The sequence below is a fragment of the Nelumbo lutea genome, chromosome 6 (assembly GCF_056320005.1).
Source record: "Nelumbo lutea isolate HS-2025 chromosome 6, American lotus-T2T, whole genome shotgun sequence".
Lineage (NCBI taxonomy): Eukaryota > Viridiplantae > Streptophyta > Magnoliopsida > Proteales > Nelumbonaceae > Nelumbo > Nelumbo lutea.
In genome coordinates this window covers 28720181-28729736 of record NC_142689.1, presented here as the reverse complement: position 1 = coordinate 28729736, position 9556 = coordinate 28720181, and positions in this window count along the sequence as shown.

The following is a 9556-nucleotide window of genomic DNA, read 5'->3' as shown; positions in this document are numbered from 1 at the left end:
TTGGTGAAGAAGCTAATTCTCTCTTATCTACTCCTTCCTTTTTCTCTCTTTTCTTCTTTTTTTTTTTTCATCCTTCCATCCTTTCTTTTCCTGCCCAAGTTTTCTCTAGCTTTATTTACAAGTGTAAAGATCAGATACACGGAAGTAACCGAACCAGTAAAACACTCGCCAGAAAAAACAGAACCAGTAAAACAGCCTAGCAATAATAAAGTTACCATAATATCCTTGGATTGAGCATTTAATTTACTTTTTCCCCCTTTCCAAGTTATGGAAATCCCAAAAGCTGACCGACGGAAGATCAAAATCCCTTCTTTTTTCTGAAAAAGCATTGCCTCTGAAACCAACCAAGTATCCGCTATTATTAATTTGGTAATAAATGAAATAAATGCGTCTCACATTTTTATGTCGCCACACAAGGGCATTTTCGTCTTTTTAATTCTCTTTCAATGGGTCTCGGAATCTTTATATTCTCTAATTTTAGGTCATTTCCTCTCATTTATTTGCTTGATTTCATTTGATTTTATGATAAATGAGGAGAAAAGTTCTCTCTCCCTTTTCTTCTTATGTGGAGTGAAGTGATGAATCAGAAGGGTGTACTCCGTGTGATATACTATGCACAGGGAGAGCAATGTCAGCTAGATCGCGACCGTCCACTTAATTAATCATGGACAGCCAAATTCGCACCAATTGGATTGATGATGCAGCTGGCAAGTTGAGTGTAATTAAATGGTGGTCCGGGAGTTGGATGATCTGGTCTTTGTTCACGTATTCAACGGAGGATTACTGGATTTATAAATTATAATGGTAGTCTCTCTGGTCTAGACTCTAGAGATATGTCGGAGATCATCACGGATTGGACTTGGGAAACTTTGGATTAAATGGGCAAAAGCTGGAAACATAAATTTGTGATTCTGTGTGCCGCACGCTACGAACACTTGGAAATTGGAATACCGAGTTGGGCATGGGATGATCAAACAACGGATCTTGGTCCATCTATTTAGGTCAATATTTTATTTTATTCATGAAAATCCGGTAGAAAATCAGAGAAATATCTAAATAGTCAATAGTGAAAAGGTTGACCAACCCCCAAGTAGAACTAAGCTCACGCACAAACATACGTGGGGTCCATGACTACTGTGCCAAAACATACTTCATGTAGGGATCAGAGGGATCAGAATCACTTAGAATCATGGTTTTGAAAATCGGACCGGACCTGATGGTTGGACCGGTTGACCTAGGTCCGGTCTGGCAATCAGTTCTGTTTCACCCTAAAATCATTTCTGGGCTAAAAATTGTTGATTTGGTCAGTGAACTGTTGATCTAGGTGGTCAAACCGTCGATCAATCGACCTGAATAGTGGTTTTTGGCCATTTTTATTTTAATTATCTTTTAATTATTTATATTTTAAAAATCAGAACGGGCCATCCATTTGAACCTAATGGTCAGACTGTTTGATCTAGGAATAGTCCCCAAAATGGTTCAATGTTTGGTCCAGTTTTTAAAACCCCGATTAGAATGTTTTAACCCGGATTCACATAGACGATTGGGCCAATTAATGCAGGTTAGTTTGGGAATTGATCCTGCATGGGATGGGATCCCGAATCTCTTATTATCGAAACATCAAATTTAGACTTGTTCGTGGGTTGGGCCGAGTCACATAAAATGTTGTGTGCACATAAAAACTCATTAATTTGATAATAATTTAATAAATTAATATTAATTTGATAATAATTTAATAAATTAATATTAATTTGATAATAATTTAATAAATTAATATATAATATCTTTATTTATCATACATGATTTTTATGTATTTTTTATTATATGTACAATTATTGGGCCTGGATTGTTTAAGAAAGCTCAAGCAGCCAAGCCCGGTCTAGAAAATGGTTGGATTCAGTGCTTACAGCCTGAGCCCTAGTCCATGGGTCTAAAATTTTATCCAAGCCCAATTAAAAACCGGCCATGACGGCCCAACCCATCGAGATGCCCAGCCAATGGACAGGTCTAATCAAGTCTGAAATATTGAATCTGCTTTATCGTCATTAAATAAAGAAAATCCATGTTTCAAAAAATCAACCTAAAAACAAAGCAGCTTTTACATCCAGGTTACATGTCATGGTCCAACCATCCATTTGGCTAACAGTCGATCTCAAGCTTATGAATTTTTTACTCGAGCCAAATTAAAGTTCAAATCTTTACTTCGAATCAAACTCGAGCTCAATCTTCATAATTTATTGGCGAGCTGATCTCAAATAGCAAGATATCTCGAAACTACCCCTATATCAACCCACAAATCGTTGTTTGGTCGCACACTTCGTTGGTTAACTCATTTGGGTCAGTGGTCCAAGTCAACGTTTTTTATTAGGGTCAGGTGGTAAATTGACCAGAAAAAGGTAGCCACTTCCTAGGTTGAATGGTTCCAATCGCCTGCATCAACAATGTTTTCTAAAACATCAATTAGAAAAATAACGATTTTTTTTTTAACTCATCCCATTACGCGATTGTTAGATGAAATTGAAGTACATTGAGCCATATAACATTTAAAACTGGACTAAGCTAGTCTCAATCCAATTCAACCTTCATTTTTGCATCTTTGTTCAGTTCAACAGGAACCTAATTGCATCCCTAGGGAGAGAGTGGCCAATTTCCTACCCACCACATTTAATATTAATTAAATGGATGCAAATGTTATGATGCAAATCTGAAATAACCGGACGGAATGTTTAGAACTTGAACCGGATTTCTGACTTTGGGAGACCATCAAAAAGCCTAAGCCCCTACTAGAGAAGCTTTATTTGCCCCTGTTGGGTGAATTGTCGAAGCAAACTGACTCAACGTCAACCATAAGTGGTGTCTTTAATTGTTAGCCCCATCGGGTTTGGAAAGAGTGGATCATTGACCAGAGGGAGATTACGTTAATGGAGGGTGGTTTTGGTAATTACACCCTTCCGTGTATTGACCACTACCCCGTTTGTTGGTTTGGCCGCTTAAGGGCCCAGAAACCAGAGTCCAGACACACTCACACACACAAATTGGGTGGGTGGGCCCAGAAATCCGTTACGTTGCATCAAAACGCATCTCGCATGTGGAATGGAAGCCTCCACTCTCTCAGTTATCAAGTATCAACCATGTGGAATTGTGGGTTGTGGCTTAAAATAGATACCCATCTGACGTCATGGAAGTGCTCTCCCATGTAACTTGATGGGTCGTGCAGTATATTGATGGAGAAGTTAGTAGCTCCATGGTTTTACGTGTGCGGTGCGGCGTTACAAATTCAAGTCGGCAGGTCGTTATTGGAAGATAGAAAGGAGGTGGGGGAGAAGAAACAAACAATAGAAAGGTGTCGAGAGGTGACTAGTGAGTTTGTGAGTTGGGAGTTACGAGTGCTTCCCCCTCATTGTCATTAAGTGGGAACTAAGTAAGGAGGGAGAAGAGAAGTGACTACTGAGGGATGGGGTCTTCAGTCTCCATGTAAAAAAGAAAAATAAAAAGAGAGAGAAGCAAACAAAACAAATAAACCCATTCCTTCCCAATGCCGATTTATGACTCCAAATCCTAAAGGGACTCAATATTTTCTTCTCTCTTGAAAGCTCTAATAAATTCTACGTCATTGTCTCTCATTGACTCATTCTCTCTCCATTCATTCTCTAAGTGAGAGACTTGATTAACGATGGTTCATTCTGATTCCAGTTGATCAGAGTTTCATTCACATTTCTGGTGCAATGGCCATTTCCCATTTGAGGGAATGGTCATTTCTTCTCTTTTTTTGGAAATAAAATCTCATTCTAGCTTATTTTAATCCCGATTTTGATTTCTATTTAAACCAAACAAATTATGAGAATAGACCATTTTGATTTTAATTCCAAAAGATTTTGATTTTTCTTATGACTATGAACCAAATGTACCCATGTTCTCGTTCTCCGTCGTTGTACTATTAAGTAGACCTGTTCATGGGTTGGGCTTTCACTCTGTATTAATAGATTTTTCTAAGGCCCAAGCCCGAGTGGCCCGATCATCGGTGCATACAACTTGGGCCCGAGCCTGGCCGTCATAAAAAACCCAAAGCCCGGGCCTGGGCCCGAGCCCAAAATTTAGCCCATACTGTTACTACTACTGAAACGACTGAATATATATATATATATATAGAGAGAGAGAGAGAGAGAGAGAGAGAGAAATTATAAAGAAAATAATAGAAAATGTATATATTAAATTATAAATATATATTTTAATAAATATCATATTATTTATATATTTTATATAATATATAAAATATATATTATATATTTTATAAAATATATAATGCTGAGTCGGGCTGAGCCGGGCTAGGGCCGGGCTTTTTTGACAAATCCCGAACCCAGCCCGAAACACAATCGGACTTACTGTGCTAGGCCCGAAACCAGGCCTATGGGCCTATTTACATGACCAAACCCGACCGATGTGCGGGCTGGGCCATCGGGCTACCCGGCCCATGAACAGGTCTACTACTAAGTCATTTCTAGCATAAATTCGTGCAACCATTAATAATACCTAACAGCATGGTATATGAAGGAAGAGGTAATGTTATGTCTAAGGTTAATGCTTGCTGGACGTTCCCACCGGAACAAGATCGATCTAATACCTAAATCAACGAAAGCAATTCAGTTTGTAAGATTAATCAAATTCTGGGAGCAATAGTGCCTTATAAACAACTTTTCTATTAAAAAGGAGTTGATTTTTTATTATTGATTTTTGGTATATTCTATTAGATCAATAATGACTCGAGACGAGGGTTCTACAAATCTATTTCTCCCAAATAAAACAATGTTGCTCTCCACGAACAGCTATGGATGCCAAAGGGTAATTTTAGCTCCGATTTGGCAATTGGTTCGGTCAGAATCGAATCTCTCCTAATCTGAGAAGAAAATCCAATCCCAACGGCTTGGATTTAAATCTCATAAACTAAAACAGGTGGGTTAGGGGGTTATTTTCTTCAAATAACAGAAGGGACTGGGGGACCTGGCTGAGCCCATGCCAGGTCAATCCAGACCAGGGTCTGAATGCTGCCCCATTCAAGTCTACACCATTGGGACTAGCCAACCCAGCCTGAGCTAGCAGAGGGGGCTCGGATCTGTTACCCACAAGATGTTACAGCTGCGCATTTGGAATATCTGAAGATGTTGCCAATACACGGTGGTGGTGCTCTGTGGGTAAGGGATATGAGAATAACTTATGGGTAGCAAATACCGAGTGGTTCTGAGGGGTCCATATGATTTAACTCATAATTTGTGCCCATTTGGGAGGGTCGAAACTAATGTATTAAAAAATGACTCAGAAATGGAATTGTTCTGGAGACCGATTTTTGGATTGACGGTCTGATCGTCCGGTTCGAATGGATGGTTCATTCTGACAAATAAAATAAAAAAATAAAAAATGATTAAAAATATTGAAGGGGTCAATGGGTCAAGGGTTTGATCGCCTAGATCAACGAATTGTCGATTTTTTACCAAAAATCAAATTTGGAGTAAAACGAAACCAGTTGCTTGAACAATTTTCGGACTAAACGATCCAATCATCGGAATCAAAGATGGTTCGAAAACCTTAGCCGAAACACACAAGCTTCGCCTTTCGAGGTAAGGGTTCCAATATGAACAGCCTATAAAATATATTTGATGATAAATCTAGAAATCCAAAACGACTGCCGGTCACTTCAAAGCAGCTGAAGCAGCTTATTGAATCTTTAGTTGATTGCAACCAATAAAGTGCTAATAAGATCAAAATACCCTCTAAAATAACTAATAAGCAGGGCTTCACTCTGCAACTTGAAACAAAGAGCGGAAGCCTTGGTTGCCAAGTCAAGCTGCTAGTAATTAATTACTACCTAACACAAGGATAGCTTAACAACCTTGATGACTTTTGTGGGGGAAATATATACATATATAAAGACCAGAAAGCTTTGCGTTTGAGATGATTCAAAGTATATTGCCAAGCTTGTCACTTAACCATACATGGACTCTCTTCTCTCCCTCTTTCTCCCCCTTTTTACCATGGAAGACACGCAGCAGCCCTATCTCCCCACCCCCACCCCACCCCACCCCCAACCCCACTTGTCTTTGTTTGCTTCTCCATAACCTTCATCCTTTCTTGCTTTCTCGCTTTTTGGCCTTTTTCTGTGTTTTTATTATTCTTTTGTGCAAAGCCTAGACCCCCCCTTAACCTTTGATTCACGCCACAAACACCATGATTCTTCTCTATCTCACCCTCACTCACACTCAAACACTAGTAACTAGTGCCTCACATGTGACATGCGACTCGTGCACGGCAACCCATTTGAGATGTCTCTATACCTAGACCCTTTCTTTTCTTTAAACATGGCGTTTGAGACCTAATGTCGAGATTGACGGTTTGATAATTCGACTGCCCTGGTTAATAATTTATTGATCAAATCAATGGATTTTGGCAAAAAAAAAATGGTTTTGGGGTAAAACAGAACTGGTTATGGATTTTTTTCAATTTCAAAACGGCCCATCTCAGTGTGAAATCACCCCCATTTCACATGAACCCAATTAGAGAAGATGAGAGGAGAGAACTGAGGGAACCTTCCCCTGGTATCCATGATTGTGACAGGTTTTGGTGGTGCTCCAGGTTTAGATGAGCAGAATCACGAAGTGGGTATAGTAATTGAAGGATGGGTGGTGTCCTATTTGCATGTGAACTGAACTTGTAGATCTTGTACCGGTTAGATGGTGACGAGGGTGTGGACATTAGAAACAATGAAACATCGCTCTTGTGCAAATCAATGTACACAACCATTCAAAACAACTTACTCCCAGCTTTTATGTTCCAAAGTGCATTTACTTGCGCTTTCGTCAGTCTCCTAGAACCCTAGATCCAGTTAGCCATGTGAGAATTCCATTTGACCCCTCACTTTCAGATCCCTTTATTTATTATTTATTTACTAATATTGATCATGGGTCCGTGGATTCCCACACTCAACTCCTTTGTGAGTTGTGACCCTCAAAAAATGATGTCATGATGACAAATTCAACGGTCAGGATCACTCCCAAGGGTCAACAATCTCTTTTCTTCAATAGAAGATTCTTTCTATATATATTCTCTAGGGCCACTGGTAGAATAGTCCCTCATTTCTTAACTTTAGTTGACTATTCATGGGCCATGGTTATCATCAGAACAACAAGGTAATTTCTTTTGGGAGGCTTTCTGGTCTTTCTGCTTGATATAGTCTTTAAATACGTTTTTAAAGATAAGAGTTCAAAAACTCAATGTTTCTTTTGATCAACTGAGCTGCTGAAAGATCTTTCTAAATAAATTTGTCAAACAACACCATAATTAGAATTCTTTCCATCCAGGAAAAGAATAGTTGAAGCTTAAAAAGCATGCCCACATGCCCAAGTTGCTGTGGGCTTCATCTCAATTGTTTAGGTTAATTAATCTAACAATGTTTGTTTTCACTGCATATATTATGAAAGGTCAACACTAATGCCGTTATCACTTACAATAAGAAAATATGAGAGAAAAACAAATTGGGTGAAGTTTTTTTTTTAAGGAATTTGTGCTTAAGGTTTAGGCGTTTAGCCTTGCAGATTAAATGAAGTTAAGAGGGTTTAACTTAATATGTCTGACTGGAGAGACCAATCAATTCACTAGAGAGAGACCTTTCCTCCTGGGTTCTGTGGTCTAATCACGCGGCTATCAGTGTTGTTTTGTGGGGACGACAGACATGGCGAATCCACTGAGAAAGGAACTACAGGTATCTGCCAAACTGGGTGATTTGGTATATTCATTCATGTGATGAACTCACATGGCTCCCCAGCTATCTTAAAGGTAGAGCAGGTTGGGTCTTGAGCTCTCCTCCAAGTAGACAGATCAGTAGAACAAATCAATTAGAGGTTTACAGAGTTTGTTGAAGGGTTTTTGATTGTCTTTGAAGCAAAGTAAAAGAGGGATTGTAGCCTGAAATTGAATATAAGGATTTTACGCCTGTACTGCCACGTGGACTCATGACCTCTACACGATTACATTTGACAAATGGGACCCTTTGGTCTAGCCACGCGTATGGCATCCTCGTACACATCAGCACCATAGACTAGGATAAAATAAAAAACATAAGATCATCTTGCCATGTAGCAAAACGCAATAGGGCTGAAGTAGAAGAATTCCCAAGTGATATTACCACCAAATTCTGACATTAACTAAATCCTAAGTCCCAGGTCCTAACACAAATAACACCTCACCTCAATCTATGGGAGGTAAAATTGCAATCCAATCACTGAGCAAATGTGAATGGGCCTTGAGCCCATGTAGTCAATCATAACTGATATACATATTCAGGACCCGCTTGGTTAGTGGGAATATGGGTTTGGAATCATTTTGATTTTAACTGTTTGGTTGGGAAAAATCCAAATCTCATTCCCATTTTATTTAAAACGGTATTCTCTTATTTGAAGAAATAGTCATTTATTCTTCTTCTTTTAAAAATGAAATCTCATTCCAACTGATTCAAATTTCCACAACTTTCAATTCTGATTCCAACTGTAAATGAAAAGGACCCTCCGATCTGAAAGCCCTAGACGAATGAACACATCAATTTACTGAGAACGACCCGTCATTTGGAATTGTGTTTGTTGTCCGTCTCAGTGGCACCAAATTAGTAGCATTGTTCATTCAAGGACAGGACTGAGAAGGCTACAATGTAACTGAATTCCGGTCCATGTGGCAGACAAGGAGGCAAAGCCGGTCGAATGATTATTCGATCCTGTCGATTTTGAGCATTCCATAACTTACAGTCCTGAAGCTCATAAACAGCTTAGATCAGTTTTAATTGGCATTTTGAAAGAAGCAACTGAATCTGCACTAACATCGATCAGTGCTAAAGTTAAACAAATTGGAGCGAGAAATATGAGGTCTGTAATGCTGTGTTTTTGGTTACTTGCAAAATTAAGGCCATTCCCCATTTGAGGTCTGGAATCGTATTCTGATTTCAATTGTTTGGTTGGGCGAAATCAAAATCTCATTTTCATTCTTATTGGAATGGCATTCCCTATTTGAGGGAATGGCCATTTCCTGCCCCTCTCTTGAGAATGAAATCTCACTCCTACTGATTTTAATTCTCATTCTCATTTCTGTCTTAACCAAACAGATTATGGAAATAGACCGTTCTGATTCCAGTTGAGAACCAAACAGACCTTAAGTCTAAGTGAGAAAGGAAAAACTGTAATAATTAATCCTGAAGACATTTAGTGAAATTCCATGCCAATTCATTTTCCTATTACTACCTTTTCTGCAGAAGAAACCAAACGCAATGACAACGACTGTTTAATATATAACAGCTGAAGTGGCTGAACTAAATGACTTATTGTTTTATCTTTTCCATAACCGTAAAGACAATGACTGAAAGCCTGAAACTGAAACTGGGTTGAATGCTATGCCCGTTCAGCCACTTCAGCCGTTACCAGACATTCCCTATAAGTGTTAAATAATCGTGAAATATATTTTCCAATACAGAGCTCTTCAGCTCTTCTACATAGTGCTTGACTAAACTAATAATTATCAGATT